The 20,747-nt window shown below is 36.9% G+C and overlaps 1 protein-coding gene across 2 annotated transcripts in view; it reads left to right on the top strand.

Annotated features, from left to right (window-relative positions):
- ths (thisbe) overlaps positions 1-20,747 on the top strand; it is a 481,670-nt gene that overhangs the window by 35,814 nt on the left and 425,109 nt on the right. The window contains exon 1 of one of the 2 annotated variants that reach the window (XM_067771235.1): positions 19,607-20,321. The exons of the other annotated variant lie outside the window; for it this stretch is intronic. The gene's annotated coding sequence lies outside the window, so the exon portion shown is untranslated. Of the gene's footprint in view, positions 1-19,606; positions 20,322-20,747 lie in introns of those variants that run through there. 2 annotated transcript variants of the gene reach the window in all.

The raw sequence follows: 20,747 nt of genomic DNA, 5'->3' as shown, positions 1-20,747 counted from the left end.
TCCCATTTATTAGCGACATGAAAAGCGCATTTGTGTAAAATATTTGATGCCTCTATGAATTAGTTTTTAGAGTCAGCGAATTTGCATGTTCCAAAAAAGGGGCGTGGCACCAGCTATTTCTTAAATATGGACATTTTATTTTAAATTCATAATATAAATAAAATAGCCTGTACATCTACCGGATTTTCAATCAATTTTCCCAATTTCTTCTCCTCCGTCCCCTTTCCCCAATCAACGAAGTCTTTCCTCTTTCTGCTCGCTTAAAATATTTATACCTATATCTATTTATATCTACTTGAAATAGTGCCAAAGTCAGACAGATGAGTGGCAACGCCTAATTTTTCAGAACTGCAAACTACTTCAACTTCAACACGCATATACGAGGGTTGCTATTTATATATTGAGCCTTGGCAACACTAATTGCTTGCCGGCGCCATCTGATGTTTTCAATTGAAAGTTTGACGTTTTTAAGCATAACCTTCTTCAGAAAATTTTGACATTTGAGTACAACTTGTGTTGTTAACAGCAACTTAAAAATTGTATCTCAGCGAATAAATGGAATTAACTCGTGAACATTTTCGTGCGATGATTTTTTACGTCTTTCGACGTGGATTATCAAGACAGGAGTGCTTTGAACAACTTACTTCTACTTTTGGTGATGAAGTCCCATCCTTTGCCACTGTGAAACACTGGTATAACGAATTCCATCGTGGCCGCCGTTCGCTCAGGGGCGAAAGTCGTTAAGGTCGTCCAAAATCAGTGGTTGTGTAAAAAAACATTAATGCTGTGCACGAACTCATATTGCAAGATCGACACACGACTTATCGTGAGATTGAGGCATCTCTGGGCATTAGTATGACGAGCATCAATAAGATATTGCATGAACATTTAGCTGTGAAAAAAATTTGTTCGCGTTGGATCCCGCATAATTTGACAAAAGCTCAATCCTCAATACCTCAATCGGAGTGAGGAAAGTGCTACGAAAATTGGTTTGAACGCACGCAAAAGTGTACTGATTATCCTGGAGAATACTTCGAAAAACAATAAAGCTATTTTCGATAATTAATTACTGTCTTTTCATTATTAGGCTCAAAATTAAATAGCAACCCTCGTATCGATAAATCTTTAATCTAAACATATTAGTGATAACAAATTAAAGCAAACAGTTTACTGTATTCTGCGGCGAATTATCACACAGCCATGGTCAGCTAGTATACAAATACATATAAATACTTTTACTTAAACTTTTATATAAAAAAATAAAAAAAAAAAATAAATGTAAGGCGCGATAACCTCCGAAGAGATCTAAGGCCGAGCTCATCTTCCAATTTGCGTCGTACTCCTCTTGCTTTTCCCTACAAATTGGCCGGACGGGACCTACATGTTTTATGCCGACTCCGAAAGGCATCTGCAAGGCAGATAAGTTTTCACTGAGAGCTTTTCATGGCAGAAATACACCCGGATCGCTTGCCAAATACTGCCGAGGGGCGACCCCGCTTTCTAATTTAAAAACCTTATTTCTAAAATTTTGATGTTGCTTTGCGCGGGGTGTGAACCCAGGGCATACGGTGTGGTAAGCGGAGCACGCTACCATCACACCACGGTGGCTGCCACTTTTATATATCTACATATTTATTTATAAAAAATATTTAGATTTTTTTATTAAGAATTTTTGGGTACAAATATTTCATTGCACGCTTCAGTCGCTGCGCATGCGCAAAGTAATATACACACATCTCACATGGTTTTAAAAATAGCTCTACTGTATTGTTGACGGAGCTACGTTTGCTAAGTGCTAAACAATTCATAATTGTCTTTTATTTATTATAGTATTTTACGCTGGTTATTAAAATGAATTTTTCAGCTATAGGTTTGATGAGGCCAACAGTAAAGTATGTGGAAAATGAAGGTGAAGAAGACGCAGCAGGAGAAGCCTAATATTGTAATTTTACATACTGGTTAAAAAAAATTAATGGCGAATTATTGCAACCTGATCGGCAATCTGATTAAAACTATGATAAAGAGTTGTCAATTTTTTTTTTTTTGAATAAAAATTTTTATAAAACGCAAATACATATCTTTGCACTAAGTAGACTTTGATCAGACTTTATTAACGCCCAGGGCTAGGCGACTTATTGACTAAGTACGCTATTTTATATATTTTCAATATGCACATACATATATGCATGTGTGCGTGTGTAGGCATGCGCCATGCGTCCCTACTATAATCAGCATTTGTGGTATATCAGCAACACATCGAATGCTTTGTTATTTAAAATGCCACCCGCTGCGCAATTTTTGTCAGAACCAATGGTGAGGAGACAAAGAGCGGGCAGCTCATGACCAAATGCGCGGCCAACTAACAGATCGAAATGGACAACAGCTGCCATGGAACGGCTGTTTTTACATAAGGTATATTTATAAATATTTTCATATATACATATATACATATTAGGCCGGGTCGATTTGTGGGGGCGCAAAAAAAGCGCCCATTGCTCTGTAAAAATCATATTCTAGGGATCAAAATAAGAAACTTTGCCGAAGGAAACGATGTCCGATGTCTGATGTCCCCCCTTTGGGTCGTAGGGGCAAATTTTGAAAAATCCCAATTTGAAATGCCTATGTTTTTTCTTTTTGGAGTTTATTTTTCTCTTTAGAAATTTATTTAGGCAGAACATATGTAAATGAAAAAATGAATTTAACTTAGTAATAGAAAAGAAATTAAAAAAAAAATATTAGAAATTAGCGTTTTTACAACCTCCTTTTAAACCCAAGGCATCACTGTGATGCATTTGCATGTCGACACAGCAGGTAGAATTGAAATTGCCCCTACCCAAAAGTTCGACCTATAGGGGGGGACATCAGAATTCGTTTTAGAGGTATGGTTCCTTCGGCAAAGTTTCTTATTTTGATCCCTAGAATACGAATTTCACAGAGCATTGAACGATTTTTAAATCGACCTGCCCTAGTACATGTGTTCCTAGAAATGCGAATAATATACACTGAATATGTACATATGTACAGAAAATACTAACAACAACTGCTGATACAATAATTTTTATTAGAGTCCCGAAGAAACTTCATCAGTTCCCAAGGTTGCTTTCTTAACTTTTCATCAGGTTCCTTCTCTGTTGTGGGGAGGTTGAGTTAAGTTGAAGTGGCCGATCAATAAGAGCTCACATAAACTGAATAAGTCCATAGCGCTACCAGAACTTGTTTGACGAGCAAACGTAAAATCCCCAATCAGGTGCCGCGACAGAATAACTCCGTCCTCTTGGCAAATACCAGACATTTTCCAGGACCCGGCCCAATTGCTGCCTCGGTACCTGGCAACCCTGCCAACCTGAACAGCTGGAGCCTTGACCTGGCGAGCGTATGAGACGAACACAGAACGTGCTCACCTGTTTCTTCCTGCAGCTCGCACTTACGGTTGTTTCTGCTGTTGTAGGGAAGTTGTAAAACTTGGAAACATAAAACTTTCGTTCTATTTTCAAAGTAGATTTGGTAGCAGTAATAATATCATTTTCTATTAGTGAAAAGGCCAGAGCTTCCGAGGAGGCGTTGTCCAAAAAAATTTAATTGTCCACCGGATGCACAATTTCTTTGTAGAATTCGATAGCTTTCCATTCTTTCCTTGTAGATGCGTTAACTAAGTGAGCAAAGGGAGTTCTAGTGAGCCTCCAGAGGTTTTCAGCCCAGAAGGTTTCATGCAGTCATACTAAATCGTTCCCGAGATGGTCGGGCTAGTACCTTCACGGTGCTTGTTATCAGAACGTATCGAATCTGCATTCGGCAAAGTACCATCAACATCGATAACACTCACCGGGGAGTGTCGTTACCGCTACAACAACAACAAGAACAAGAATAAGAAGAACTAAAGAGAGGAGAAAAAAAAACAACTGAAAAGGAGCTAGAATTAGACGAAGATATAGAGGAATAAATGGAGCTGAAAACAAAGTGAGGGAAAAAACTAAGAGCGAGAAAAAGACGTAGAAAAAGATAAATGCAGAGGGAGGAGTGCAGAAAGGTATAAGGGAAAGGGGGAGAGAGGGGAAGGTAAAGTAAGATTTAAAACCTTTTAAAGAGTTATGCATATAGACCACAGTGAAGGCAGAACAACATCTGCCGTGTCTGCTAGTATTTCTATATTCCTGCCAACATATTTGTATGGGTTTTGCTTCCAAAACTTCGGGATTAACATCTCTGATTACTACAACATTTTTATGTACATGTAAAAGTATATATATATGTAGGTACGCAGACCCATAAATGTATTTATAATCATTTATGAAAAATAAAATTCACTGCATCTTCAGTTCGCAATTTACGCACCACGCAATGTGTGTCCTGCGTCCTTGTACGCAAATGTAACAATAAAAAATTCACCAAAAACAAAAAGAAGAAAAATACCTCACGTTGTTTAACTTTTGCTTTTATCGCAAACAATAACAAGCAGATATAAAAGATTTCGCTATCTCTGCTAGATTTGCATGCAATTTGTAATTTGTAAATGTTGCATGTACGCTGTTGCAAGCAGATAAGCGCGGGTGGCGCTCAGTAACAAAGGAACGCGAGGAAAAAACCCTAAATATGTAATCAAAAAAAAAACAAACAAGGTTGAGTCAAGCAGGCTTGTTAAAAACAAAGTGCAAGCTCTTTGCATCATTTCATCAACAGTTGTTGATCATTTACCTGCTGCTTCTTCTTCTTCCAGGGTCTTGCCTGCTATTGCAATTTGTTGCATTCTAAATTGTACGGCATGCTTTTAGCGTTTTTTCTTGTTTTTTTGTTTTCATGCATGTTCACACCATTAAGGCAACATTGCTGCCTGCCATATCGTAAGTGTTAAAAATTAATGCATCTGTCTGTTGACTGCAGCGCCTAGAAATAGCCAACATCATCAAGTGATAAATGAGCGATCGCGCTGGCGCTACAAATCCAATCGCTATACAATCGTTTGTGTACGCTGCGCGATGAGTTCGATAAGTTAAGCATTGTTTCGGAATTTTTTTTTTTCGAAAATTTGTTATTGCATTTTTTATTGTTTTTATTTTTTAAATACTACATAGTTGGTTGGTTTTTTTTTTGTATTTTTTTTTTTTTTTTATATTTTCATATTTTTTCGACATGTGGCTAAATTGTTTCAAGTTGAATTTTATCGTTAAAAGGCGTTAATTTATTGCTTTTTAATAGCAAGAGATATTTCACAGTTCATTTGCTCCAAGTTGCGGTTACATGCAGATCAACCAAATACTTAAGCATGTGCCACATGAAAATACATGTGCATATATGTACATTAGGGTGGCCCTTATTTTCAAAAATGCGTTCCGATTCTGGATCTCACCCCCTAGAAATATGCGAATAGCCCAAAAACTAGAATATACAAAGTTTTAGGTCAATCGAAAAAGGGTTAGAGGCCTGAAGTCCTGAAAAATTACGAATTTTTACAATTTCTTAAATTTGGTCAACTCTACTTCATTTGTTTTATAATATGATATTATTTTCAAGGATGTAATTAGTGATGATTTAGTATGTGATTCAAACTGTTTTTTGCAATCAGTTACAACTTGTAAAAAATATTGTTTTTCTTGTTCGTCATTTGTAAGTATTCTATTATATTCTTCCATAAGCTTTACTCCCCGTTCTGCTCTGTCGTTAACTACTTTTATATTTATAACAGTATCCTTAGCTTTTTTATAGGTTCCTGTATCCCCCAGTATAGTGGATCTACCTCCAGAAATTGAGATGATATCCCAAACCAACCAAAAAAATCAATTGTATTTCCTGTTACAAAATCGTGTAGTTCTGTTTCTATGAATTTATTGATTTCACTGGGCCTTAAGTGTAACATCTTTAAATTATCCGTTTCTTTGTCGCTGTTGTCTATGCTTTTGATTTTTCCACAATCTTTTTCTTCATGGTACAAGAGACGTCATCATCGAACAATGCCAATGCAATACATTCTTCAGACAGGTGCCATAGGTGGTTACAAAACTTTTTATTGCAATGTCAGATATTTTTTTATTAGCATTCCTTTTTTTATAAATTTCTTTAATAAAAGATAAGTCTTGAAGAGGTACTCTATGAGGATTGGTGCAGTTAAACCAAGGCTTAACATAGAATTGTATAAGAAACGCGCATATAATTGCTATCGAATTCTCTTCGTACTCCGTTAGTTTAAACTGTTCACGAAATAAATAGATTTTTAAACAATACAATGCCTTGGACATCCACCGAGCATGATGAGTAGGCCCTGGTACACGAAACTTTATGCCATCACTTACTCCTAGACATATAGACGTTAATTCCAATAATTCCCTATAGTCATCTCTTACTATTTTCAACTATTCCTTAGAAGGTTTTTTAAAATAGTATCCTTGCTATCGCTTAAAAGTAATTTCACTTCGTTATTTTGTAGCAAATCTCTAAAACTATTTTTGTCGATGTTTTTGGAATTTTCTTGAAATCGCCGAAATAACTGAACGTCCTTACTAGTATTTGCTGAAAATAACTCTCAGCAGAACTTCATAAATATGATGACGGCAAGGTAGATAAAAAAAATTTCCCTCAAGTTTTTTTTGCAGCTCCTTTTATAACGCCTGTGTTAACCGATGTCGTATCAAAACAACAGTCCACAATATCATCCTTCAGATCCCATTCAAATAACAGTTCATACAACGTATCAGCTATTTCCGAGCCTGTTGCAGCATATAATTTTGGAACTCCCATTAGCTGTTCATCATTCCTGTAAGTAACAACAACTGGAAGCCGTTTCACCTTTTCACGACCTGTTATTTCTGGAAGTGGTTTTCCATCCCAATGCAAAGTGCAGTAATTTATATATTTAAAAAAAAACCTACTATTCAAAATTTGTTCATTCAAGAGCAGTGTAGTTTTAATAAGAAAACGTCAAAGAAATTTTTTGTAGTTGTTTGCAATTAATTAAAATATATATTTTCATTTCTTTATACTTTTTTTAAATTTCTTTCGACATGCTTGTTGCAAGAACAAGTTGCAGTGCAGGCTTAAATTTGTTGTGGCATCACGCATTTTGAAAGAAAATTTATAAAAAAAATATATGTGTATATTTTTTTAAATAAATAAACTTCAAGTTTGGCTTCAATGGATATATGTATTTGTATATAAAAAAGTTTATTTGAGCGTTTTTTACCCGAATTCCACGATTCACTGATAAACACATTTGCACAGACTTAATTTACTTTTCATACTTGTTTTTCGAAAGCAATATATATTTTGCCCTGTAACTTTGTTATTTATCGACCGATTTTGAAGATTGTGGCTATTTTAAAAAAGTAAGAAAATACAGATTATATTACGTTGTGGAAAAGCAGTAATTTTTTGTAGGGTTTAGAAATATGGAAGCCTGAAACGCGAACTTGTAAAAATTCGTCATTTTTCAGGATTTCAAGCCCTTTGCGCCATCTCTAGATCTTTTTTGATTGTCCTAAAACTTTGTATATATTCGTTTTTGAGCTATTCACATATTTTTAAGGGGTGAGATCAAGAATTCAAACACTTTTTTTCCCTCCATACAACGAAGGGCCACCCTAATGTACATACATATGTAGGTATGTATATGTTTGTGATATCTATGACTATGCAAAGTTGATAATGATCACGTGTTGATATGACAAGACAATCGAATTCCTAGCCTTCCTTGTTGGGTGCATATGGCTTGTAATAAATTCATTTTTGACATAAAAATGCTAAGAAATAAAAAAAAAAGTGTTAAATACACATTTTCGAATTGGTTTGATAGACTTTTACGGCAAATACCAAATTATTTAATGAATAATTTGGGACAAATTCAAACAACGTGATATCAGGACGGACAAGGCAACAGCTGTTTCGACTATACCCTGCACATCTCTTCAAAGACTTATCACCCGGGAGTGGGATTTGAACGAGAACTCCGACGATTGTTGAAGTGTTAGATTTAATTTTTAATTTTAAAATTGCCTGTACGGCTTACATAGCAGTATAATCGGCAAAATCATTCGTGCAAAGAGGAAGATTTCTATCTGAAATTTTTTTGAAAACCTTATAAGAAGAAGAAAAGGTCTAAAGGCGGAAGCTGCTGCTCGGGCTTTCCCACCTTTATATCTATACCATATTTTTGGAATGAAGCCCAGCTGTAGAAGTTATATATGGGACTGGGCCGGTATAGGAAGAGAAAATTTTAAGGGTTGAACACGGACACATCCCGTGGCATATATTTGTCTGTGTTATGTTTTGGTGCTTGAATTTTTCTCTACCATAAATGGAAAGAAAGCTACCCTTTAGATGTAAGCAATGATAGCCTGTCCTACAGCCCGTTTAGTGATATGTAAGAAAATGTTCTCATGTCTCGTCCGTCAGCATATTTCTGAAATATCTCGAAATATCTTTTTATAGTTTTGTACGACATGCATATAAGAATAACCAAAATCAATTTGTTTTAAATTTTAAACTATATTGCAAATGAGTACACTGAAATGGTTTTAATTTTAAATCAGGGAAGCCTTCTCTCTCAATAACAAAAAACGACTTAAGTGATTACCCTGCAAGTTTTAAACTAGTTTACAGTTTTTGGGCTAGTTTCAGAATCAAATGTGTTTACACTAACAATTTTTGAAGTATAAAATTTTGAGTTCTTTTGTGCATTCTCCAACGATGTATCCCCACCGTGAAAGCCTGCCAGTCTTCGCTAATAGGAATCATGGTATTCGATTAAATTTCAGTCATGTCATGTCATTGAGTCACAATGCTGGAGGGTACAAGTGCCAGTAGGGCTTCATAACCTATAGAGGGGAGGGCTTTAGCCGTCTGGTAGCCAGCCAAATCCAAAGGCGGCAAGTCTAGAATGGCGATCAGCGTTTTGTTCGTGATTATTCCCAAAACTATATTACTATATATTGTAAGGCACCTATGCACTTTAGCCACAACATCTTAAATTTAACGCTTAGCGCGTATACCCTAGAACAAGTGTTTGCGAAACTTGTGCTCAAAGTTTTTAGTCACTGCGATGAGATGAACTCCAGAATACCTTTGTGCCATCCTAACAAAAAATTCACGATAAAATGAAAACCAAATAAATGATTCAATGGATAAGCACATTCTCATTGCTCTAGATGTCGTATACTTGACATTATTGATCAGCTGTGTAAAATGTTAAGAAAGTTTTCCAAATTATGACTGGAATTAATTATGTAGAAATTTTCTCCAAATGAAGTCCACACATAAAGCATAGTTACAAGCATTTCTTAAATTTTTTTTAAATATTTATTTTGTAAAAACAATATAATTTTTACGCGCCAAAATTTAGTACATTTAAATCAAAATTTTAAAACATAAGAATAAAAAGCTATTACATTATTATTATATATAGCCTTAAAATAAGTTTTAAAAATAACAAATAGCCATACAAAAAAAACCTTATCCAATTAAGATATCAGCTTGACTAGCGCTATAGCGCCTTAACAAATATATACATATGTACAAGCAAGCATTTTCCAACATTCACAGATGCAACTGCATTAAAAAGAATTGGTTGCAAGAAGAAACTTCGAGTTTTTTCTACATGTAAAGCGCTCAAACGTTACTAACACAGCGCACATGTTGCCACAACAAGCTGCCACTGTTATTGCATGCAACTACAACAGTAGAGGTGTTGCTGCAACATGCTTGCATGCAACAACAGCATCGACATGTTGTTGTAGTGAACATATACAATTTTATCGCATGATAGAGATTCTGTTATGTTAATAAGATTTACTCTTTAGAGAGCGTATTTGTATAAGCAACAGCAGTGACGTTGGCAGCGAATGCTACAGCGCGCTTAAATCAACCCTTAGTTGATAGAGCGGTGTTGAGAATTGAGATAATATGATAAAGCAAAGGAGTGAAAGTAAATAAAGAGAGCTAATTTGTAAGTATTAGCGTTGGTTAAACAAAATCTGAATTTGAGTGTAAATTTGGCGTGCTCATTAAAAAAAAGGTGAGTTGGAAATGTGTGACAGAAAGTATTAAGCGTTAGTTGATGGTTAGTGAAGTAGCAAGAAATATGTGCAACAGACGTAGAGTCTATATGTTAAACTTTTTTTGATTTTTGATTCTTTGATGGAGAACCCAATTCCAAGGTAAGTGCATTTAAATTTTCTATATTTTGATGAAATTTATCGCGGTCATCTTTCCTCCCTGAAATGCATAATTCACTGCGTAATAACTACATAAATACCATGTCTACACGACGGTCTCGCATTTTTTTGGCACCAACAAAGTTTGTATCTGCTTCCTTTCGTACCGAAATATTAGTCCTTAAATCTCTCTGATTATCTACTACCGTCTTGTTGATGTTGTAGCAGTGTTTCGCCCTATCAAATAGGTGCGCTTACTCACAAATTTTCATCAATATCCTCTAATGGGAGTCCAAGGAAACTTGCAGTTTCAACAGGGGTGAAGCAGTCCGGCTGCAAGTATCTACTGGCAGGTGGGGAGCGCAACAAATGAAATGGGGTTACACTGAAATAACAGTCCGAGTCGCTCCGGTACATAGATCCCGCTGCCTTGGGAAACGTATCTATCTTATATACCGTCTTCCCTTTCTACTATGTAAATGTATGTACATAAGTTGTTCATAATAGGCATACTGAGCGATTTGATTTTAATCTGGTTCAGAAGTTACTTTTCCACCGATTTAACATATAGGAAAAACTGTTTACGGAAAGTAAAAAATCATATTTATAGAATGGTAATACCGATTTCGTGGCCTCACAAAAGACCGCATTGCGAGATAATCTTCCTACTTGTAGCATGTAGCCGATCCAATTTCTTACTATCGTCAACCGAGTGCTTAGGCGTATGCAGATTATGTTTCCGCTTGCTAATGGACAATGTGATGTACATTCCTGGCTATTTTACATTGGGTTAACCGCAAAGTTTGAAAATTATCTTAAAATTTTGCAGGGGAATCTAGATTTTGACAATCTGCCCGGGCTGTTTGTATACAATAATAAGACTGTACTACAGTAATTTTGCATTAATGGTATTTTTCCGGAAGGTGTCATAACACATAGTCCACATCATCTAGTTTACTTTTAATTTGCATTTATAGAAAGCTTGTCACAAGTTGTATTGCGGCCGTGTGTGCAGAGCCACCAAGAGCTTAATCTTTGTTTCGTTAGGAACAGCACTGTCCCATGGGTATCCATGCGGTACGTCTCAATATATTGGAAACTCCATCCTGCTGCAGCTGTATGGAGGATGATGAGGTGGAATCACCAAATCACTTTATGCTTGACTGCCCAGCTTTTGCCAGAACTAGGCGAAAGTATTTTGGTCGTGACTCACTTGGATCTCCCGAGGAGCTATCCAAGGTTGAGATCGGGATCATTCGGAACTTTATCGTTGCTACCCAACGATTCTCTAAGTAGTTATATCTACGTCACCGTTAGTTTAGTTTATTATATGTGGTATCACAACGGACCGTCATGTTGTCCAAGTGAGCTTCCTCTCATCAGGGAAGCTACCACCCAACCTAACCTAACCTAGGAACATTAGTTCAAAGAAAATAAGTAACATTTCATACGAACACTTCAAAACTCCATCATTTCTCCTTCCAGCACTTTTTCAAATTTTTTTCCAAAGGCACTTGGAAGTTGCTACCAGTGTTGCCAGGTGGTGCAAAAAAAAGAAGCTAGATTGGCAAAAAAAAAAGGCTAGAAAAGGCTAAATTTAGAAAAAAAAGAAGCTAAAAAAAGGCTAGCAATTTTTTGGTTAATTCATTACATTTTTTTTATAAAAAAACTTATAAACATAACTTAAGCATAACTTCCTGTTTCAAAACATATCAGGCACATTTTCTCTGACTAGCACATGGAATTACTTTAAATGATTGCATATATGTATATACATAAAAAAAAATATTACAAACTAATCCAATATATAAAATTCTTCTGTCACGGTTTTAGAGGCTGAAATCCTCCGAAACGGCTGAACCGATTCTCATGAAATTTTGTGAGCATATTGGGTAGGTCTGATAATCGGCCAACATCTACCTTTTTTTCGCTACGTGTCTAGGGTCTTGAGATCAAAACGTGGACCCGGGTACCCCTAGAATGTGTTTATATAATATGGATATCAAATGAAAGCTGTTGCTGAGAGCTCTAAAGTGCATTGTGATATTCGATTTAGTCGCATCAGCCTGGCAAAACTGATAAATAAGCATGCGAAGCCGAAATAAAGACAAGAATTAATAATGCCCACATACCTATTTACATACGTCCTATTCGTATATAAATTTGTCTATATTAGTATTTAGGATACTTTTTTCCGTGAAGTATGCCAGAGACGGACTGGGACTGGAATTAGGACTAGGACTGGGACTGAGACTGAGACTCGGAGTGGGACTGGGACTGAGACTCGGAATGGGACTGGAACAAAATACATACCACCCTCTGGGACTGGCAATAAGAGATGAAGAAGAAGGAGGAAAACTGGAGAGAAGAAATAAGAGAGAAGGAGACTGAGAAAGAGATAGAATGAGACGAAGATGGAGATGAAGCGAAAAAGACGGAGGGAGGAGTGAATAAAAAGATTAGGAAAAAGTGTAGAGGGGTAGGGCAGAGTTAGACGGAGAAAGCTTATTAAATTATATGCAGATAAGCCAAATTTAGGGCAGAACAACGTCTGCCGGGTCTGCTAGTTATTTACATAAAATATTCCCCGTCTGAAGAATCAGAAGAGCTTATGTCTGGGTATAAAGTTTGGCTATTTACCATAGATATGAGATCATAGGTAATTTCAAAGTCATTACAACATTTAGATAAGCGTTTTAACGAGCATCTAATATTAAACAGCGCATTAAGCATTTTAATTTTTAGTTTGTTCCTTAATTTAGTTTTCAGAATTTTCATGCCACTAAAAACTCTTTCAACCTCCGCGTTACTGAGTGGTAATACTAAAAAACTAAATATGAATTCGACAAGTTCTAAAAAAGGAGGTTCGTTTAATGCATTTTTATGTTCTCGGACTTCCCCCAAAATTCCATGGTGGAGTGTACATTTTTCCATTGTATAGTTATAAGTTTTCGCCACTGCAGCTCTATTAATGCTATTTGACTTTTAGAATAACTATACTTCTCTTTTTCAAAGTAAGAAAATACTTCTGGCTTTGAAATTTTCAACAAATTTTCAGCAGAAAAAGAATTAATCTTTTGTAGAGAACTCATATTATTAGGTATTAGGTGTTCACAGGAACTATTGAAATTATTTTATTTTAGAAATTTTTAAAAATATATTCGGAGTAAAAAAGGCTAGAAAAAAGTCACGAAGCTAAACACAAAATTTCAAGGCTAAAGGCAAAAAAAAAAGCTAAATCTAGCCTCGAAATGCTAACCTGGGAACACTGGTTGCTACGTATCGATGCAACATGCTGTTAAAAGCGGAGCCATTGGTGCCGTTTGTCGTATCGCTGTACTCGTATCCCTAACGTAATCAGCTGTTTATCGTTACGGCGGAAAACCAAAAACCAATTGGTTGGCTACGATGCGGTTACGACCTTAGCGGCACAAATAATCGATTGCATTGATTCCCATAAGGTTAGTCGAATCAGCTGTTATAAGGTTACCGATACGGATACCGATAATGCACCAATGACTGCAGCTTAAAGATTTAATCGACATTTCAACTTCAAGGGTAAACAAATTTTGGAAGGACTAAGGGTGCAGAGTTGAAGTGTTAGAATGAAATGTTAAACCTTGTACAGGGAGCAATACTTTCTAAGCCGCCAAATTTGTAACTCTTACAGATTTGTTGCATTTTTTCCTTCAAATTATATTTAATTAAAATTAATAATTGCTTTAAAACTATTTTCACACATTAAGCAATTGGGTACTCTCCGCTTTATAACAACAAATAAAGTTTTCGATAAATATATTAGGAGCGAGTAACCTTCGGTTGAGCTGAGTCGGTCTCTTAAATTTTTAAGAATTTAGTTTAGCTTCGCAGATAATTGGAAATCGAATGAAAATAGCGTAAAGAGAATAAAATTACTAAACAAACTTCTTCAGGTGAAAAGTGCCTTCTTTGATATTTAAAAGAAATTAAAAAGCTATTATTGGAATATTATTGACCACGCCGCTAATTGAACTATTGGATCAAGTCTTAGAGTTATATTTATGACTTTAGTACATGAATTCCAACGATTTTAAATTTTAGGTAAAACAACCACGGTGATAAGCGGAAGCATTGCTAATAATGCAGTGCTATAACCCTGCAAAAATCGCGAGTACTCCATGTATGCATGTATGGAGTACTCACTATGGATCAAGCGAGTCCTCCAAAATTAACCACAATTCATACAAAAAATATGGTCCAATTAACATTGCGATGTCCTAGGACTGAACCATATACTCCAAGGGCCCTATTCGCTAACTGTGAGTTTTAAAGTGTACACAAGGAATTGTGTAAACTTTGAAATTCTGATTTGTAAAGCAAAACAATAGTTTACAGAATCGCATGAAAATTTAAAGTGTAAATTGTGTGTGCAAATGAGTTTTCAATGAGTGTACATTTTTCAGTTTTTCACAGTCACGGAATTGACCCCCAGCTCCGAATTGCATCAGAGCAATCCATGGAATACCCACAGTCCAATAAACATCGTGTTAGTGATTACAATCGTTAAAAACGAGCAATGATCGGTTTACAAAATGTTCGTGTAGAAACATGAGTTGGTCCATTGCTGCATTACAGTGGAGTATAATGGCAAGTACTCCAGTATGACACAAGTGGACCACATTATCCAACGATTTTTGCAGGGAAATCCAATGGCAGATATCAAGTTCTGTTGAACGCGCCGAAAAATATTCCACACAAGTTGGGAATAAAAGCTTACAGTTTATATGCACTAAAGTGTGCATAAAATGAAAAGCAGCAAAAATTCAAAAGTTGGAGGCAAATTGCAAAGCATAAAGTGGTGAATTTGCAATCTTCTCTTATATCAATAACAAAAAAGAAAAATGTAAAAAGCAATATGATCCGGTCAAATGTAAAAAGTTCGTTTTTTTTCTAAAATACATGCTATTCATTTATTCTGCAGTTCACAAAATATCACTTCTTTACCTTACGTTATAATTTTTACAACCAATTACGTTTTTCACTTGTCTCCCACCATAACTTGTTCTAAATCGTAAGTACAAGTAAAAAATGCAAACAAGATGTAACGAAATATAAATATCATCCTATTGCCACCATCTAACATAACAATGCCACAATGGGCCACACACAAGAAAAAATGACTCAATTTGCAACAATCAAACCCTTGAGGGCATTTGGTAGCTAGTAAAACGCCCATGAAACATTCAACCAGTTAGTTAGCAAGGGAGTAGTCAGATAAACACACAAAAAAAAAAGAAGCGCCTACTACTTGTATACGTGTTTCTTTGCGCTTTGTACGTACATAGTACACCAAGAGGCATGCAACAAATTGTAAATGCCACACGACTAGTTACGTTTATATTACAAGCATTTTGATTGCTAAAAATATTTATAGTACAAAGCTTGCACATGCCACATGACCGCTGCCAATGTAGAGTATTTTTGTGTCTTTGTGAAACCTGCATTAGCTTGCGGTCAAATGACCGATGTAGCCGTGAAGCTGCTTGGTGCTTGGTCGATTGTTTGACGATATTTGTGGGTAGTTGGGTCGCATAGCACAAATGTCTTTGTTGCGGCTTGCCTCTTTAACTCTTCACTTTTTTATTTAATTTTTCTTTCGTTTGAATTCAGTTCACTTAATTTATGCATGAGCAGCAGTGCTAGTAACACACTGTGTAAGACTAGCTCAAAAAATATAAATAATAATTAATAAATGTTCATAAGAAAGTACAAATAGTTGTATCACAGTTGGCTACTTTTTTCCTGCAGGCGATTTATAGCATTTTTCGCTCGCCTTGACAAAGCCCTCTACCGCTGCAACACATTTCGTATTCGCTTATGACAATCGTAAAAATGGAATTGCTTTAAGCCGCTCTATGACAGGCACGGGATCGCTGTTGCTATTGGTTTTGCTGGCTTTTCATGTTGGTTTTATTTGCGTGAAAGCGTTGCTCTAGTTTGCCACAGTCATTCAGGCTACGAATGATGTGTTACGGCACGAAAGTGTAAAACAAAAACAGTGGCACACATACTCACCACTCATTGGTTTTATTCCAACTAGGCACTTCGTTACTCCTTCTATCGTTTAATTTCTGAGGTTTTGTGAAGATATCTGCGCGTGTGTGTGTGCGTTTAAATACTGCATACCACTCAATTCCCAACAGACCAAGCAACCAGTTTAAAGGCACCACGTAACTAGTTTGAATATCAAATCAAAAAAAAAAAAAAAAAAAATTACGTGAATGCATGAATATGCATTAGAGCGTGTCATCATCCGGAAGGAAGGTTTATGTGTTCGAAGACCGTATTAATGTTGCTCTGTTTAAGTAGCTAGTACCGAGTGGTAGCCCCCCAGCGGGTAAGGGGGTTAGAATATACCCACGGTAGGTATGCCTGTCGTAAGACGCGACTAAAATACCGGATTCAAGGCCCTTTCAGGTTGCCAGCGCAATACATAGCTTCTCCCAACCCAATTGTCAACATCACCTATCCATGGCGAATCCTGAAACAGGCGAGGCCCTGGCGACCCCGAACTCCTCATGGCGGTATGGCCTAGAAGGTCGCGTGTGGTCATACCAATTCGTCCCCGAGAAGGTGGGTCCCAAGGCCTTCGAGGGGTGTCCTTGTCGCTACAACAACAACAACAACCGAATACCAATAGCCCACCTTAATTACCCGTGGTGGTCATATCAAATCGTTCCCTTGAGCGTTAGTGTGTGTCATCATCCGGAAGGAAGGTTTATGTGCCCTGTTCTCCAACACAATTGCTCCCTTCAACTGCCCAAAGTGGTCACATAAAACCGTTCCCTTGATGGTCTGGCTATTATCTCAATGGTGCTTTTTTCCGTACGTACTGCATCAATATCCAGCAAAGAACCATCCACATCGATAAAGTTCCCAAAAATATTCTGGGAATCTTCTTATCACTACAAGAATGAAAAGTGCAAGAAACCAAGAGTACCTATCCGGGCATCTTTATATTATCATAATGTGGAGATGTCACTAGAAGATGACACTGCAAACAGAAATCTGTTAGGGTTTGTTCAGCGGAAATAATTAGTACATAACATAAGTCCTGGTAGCAAGTTGTGTTTCCCCGTTCGATCGGCAAACAAATCCATGCAAGAAATTCTTAAAAGTTTACGTAGTTTTCTACTCAAAGGTCAGTTGTACTTACTTACATATTTTACGCTTAACCGTCTAACCGAAAACATTAAGGAAACCTGAATTACTTTTTACTTGGTAATTTTAACGAAGTGACGACCTCCAACTTCTTCAGCTACCCTAATGGGTGCCGGCAAGATAGCTTCTGGGACAAATAATATCCTCTCGCCAGCATAAAATGGCCTTAGAAGCATAGCCGTTGTGTTCTCATTCGCTGTATTGTGTTGAGGTCTAAAAAACATCGTAGTCTTTCGCTGAAAGCCGTAAATCTCGCGAAGAAATATCTATAGAAAACTGAAGCTATGATTCTGCAATCTGTAGCAGGAACGGCACGATAAATGACCTGCAGAACTTGATTTTCGTTTCCCCAGTTCAGTTCTTATCATATATACGCTGTTAAAAACCCTCAGATTTTAGTAAAGCCATATCTGTCCTATCTCAAATCTGAAAGATCCTGGGATCAGGCCGCGGTGTTGGCAATTCTAAATACAAACCCCTATATTTTGCCATGATCATTCACTCCCTTATATTTTTGTATGTTTCTTTGAGTCCTACATATCAAAAGACCTTGGGTTAGGAAAAAATTAAGTTGCCTAGTTCTGTTCAGGTTCAAATAAGTGTTTCGAAAGTTTTACGATTTGCAGTTTAAGGCAGTAGTAAAATATATAAAGGACTATGGGCTTATTGTGAACCGAAATTCAATTGAAATTCCTAATAAAAATTGCAAGCCTTCTGTTTGGTTGCCATTCTTAAAAAGAGACATTACAGATAGTAATGTAAGGCTGCCTCTTAGCAACACTAAAGTAAACTGGGTTCCGACCTACTAAGCTTTTGAGCACTTCGAAATCTCATAAAGCCTTAGAATTATGGTAATTAGAAATTTGTCTTTTTGAACTGGTTTAGTCTCATTCACAAAGCACTTGTTACTAACTAGTGTTTTTATGACGAACTTGCGGTTTCAACTCGTCGGAGATACTCATACATCTCTATATACATAAAAGCATGTTTGCTACAATTGTCTCAGCTTTTCTCGAATATTTGCTGTTATTTGCAATCCAAAGTTTTGCGGTTTCATATACATATGTACATTTGTTGTTGGGTGGGTGCATCATGTTTTTATTACTTTTGTTGTATTGAGTGGTTTTTATTTGCATTTCATTTGCGGTTTTATGTTATGTTGCGAGCGCGGGTAATGCGGCTGCGCTGAGCGCAACTGCGTCGTAATCGCTTACATAGACGTTAACAGTGACTGCGACTGAACACAGTGTTTCATAATAGTAAATTGTTGTGATAAATAAGAACACATTACCCGCAGCTACGGGAAGTGGTAATGAAGTGTCAGTTCATGCTTCGCGATAGCTAACGCTAATTGGGAGCACTAATAGAGTTCAAAGCTTCCTCAACCTGTCCCTCCCAACTCAGTGGAGGTCTACTACTTCATCTGCTTTCAAATATGGGTGCCGATAGTTATACTTTATGAGCTGGGGCGCTTTTTGCCACTCACATAACATAAATCTTCCGAAGAACTTTTCTCTCGATATTCTCAGGGGTCATTCCGCCACTCTCACAACATACATAAATATTTCGGAGAACTTTTCTCTCGAAAACCTCAGCGGTCATTCTGCCACTCTCACAACATAAAACTTCTGAAGAACTTTTCTCTCGAAAACCTCAGGGGTCATTCTACCACATCTCACAACATAAATCTTCCAAAGAACGGACATTGATTGGTACAGTGGAGTAAGAATCCACATCTTTAAAGTCACATTGCGTGCACCAATCGTCCAAATTAGTTTTCTCCACTATATTTTCCATTTTCCGCACTGTATAATCGCCGACGTTAACTGGCGTTGATATTGGTGTCGCCCGCATTACTATAACGTCGGCAACACCGACAAGAGCGCCAGCAAAACGAAAACTTTGCTTTTGGCAACACTGCATCGCGCACGTTCATAGCAGCTACTGTTGTTATTAGCTTACTCCACCGTCATCGTTGTCGACGTCTTAGTCGAACAATTTCTGCTCGCTTTGCAGCGCTCATAAACGCAACTATGTATTCCTCCATAAGCCATACAGTGGCCAATGCTGCCACTTGTGTTTACACTGTCTTTGCTGTGCTGCTACGACAATAATATTATTGGTTTGATTTTTTAGTTCGCATTGCGACTGCGTTGCTCCACGCGTCACTTACTGTCACCTCGCAGCAGTCATGTTATGTGCATGTGTTCAACCATGCTGCCGGGCGCTGGTGGTTAAGCCAGGCCAGACCGGCCAGGGTAAAGCAACGAATGACTTCGAATGACTGACTACACGTTGTGCGCTTTTCGCTTACGCCTCAGTTTCGTATCGCATTTAGTTGAGTTCACACACTCTGAATAAAAACTCTTGTGAAACACCGTTGGCGTTGTTGTTCAATAACAAATACCGCCACCATCGCTATCACCATCACCAATGCCACACCACTACTACCATAACAAATATCGCAATCATCGCCGTCGAAGAACGTATATATTATTATGAGCGTAGTGGAAGCGTATGTGAATGTGAATGCGAGGTATTCCGGCTGCTACAACGAAAAGTGGAAGCACCACATAGCACCGTTGCACCTCACAACATAGCCCGGAATTGCCGTGTGGCAAACTTGTGTGTGTGTGTGTGTATATGTACATATGTGCGCCTATTTGTTTGAGTTGTAGGGGGCTAAGACGTGGTGCAAGAAATATCAAATAAGCAAACAAGTCAATAAATTAAAAAATAAATATAACCACATAAAAATACAAGAACAACAACAAGTCGGTTGTGTGTAGAAAAAAAAAACAACCAAAAGAAAAGTGCGCAAAGAAAAAGTGAACGACAACAACGGATGGAAAAGATAATGAAAAGCAATGCAAAGTGTTTGTTGGTAGTAAAGTGAAGTGAAGTGTATGACGAAGAAGCGTGTCCGTTGAGGCATAAGTCAGCAAGACGAACGGCAGAAGTGGCAAAAGTGGTTAAACTATTAAGGTGAATGTGCCACAATATTAGTAAAATGAAATTATATGCTATTATTATGAAGTACAAATAATATTTGTCTTTTATATTTTCGATTCGTGAACGCTTTTCATTTTTCATTTAAGTAAGATTTTTTTTATACAAACCGCACACGCAAAGTGGTTTGCAAACATTTTTTTGTTATTTAGATTTTTGTTTTCAATTTGAATATTTTTTTGTATACAACGGCTTTTTAACATAAAAAAAATTGTAATTCGTAAATCACAATACTCAAGAGCAATTAAACTAAATTTCCAAAATCCAGCACAACAACTTCACTCAGTCATAAATATGACATTCAGATCATCTCCACCAATTTTTTTTACAATACAGCTTCATGAGAAACTAAGTCTAAAAAGAGGCGGATCCACGACCATATTTTTAAATTTTGAATAGATA

This window comes from Eurosta solidaginis, chromosome 3 (genome assembly GCF_040869045.1).
Source record: "Eurosta solidaginis isolate ZX-2024a chromosome 3, ASM4086904v1, whole genome shotgun sequence".
Classification (NCBI taxonomy): domain Eukaryota; kingdom Metazoa; phylum Arthropoda; class Insecta; order Diptera; family Tephritidae; genus Eurosta; species Eurosta solidaginis.
The sequence above is the reverse complement of the archived record's forward strand: the minus strand, read 5'-3'. Positions and strand labels throughout refer to the sequence as shown.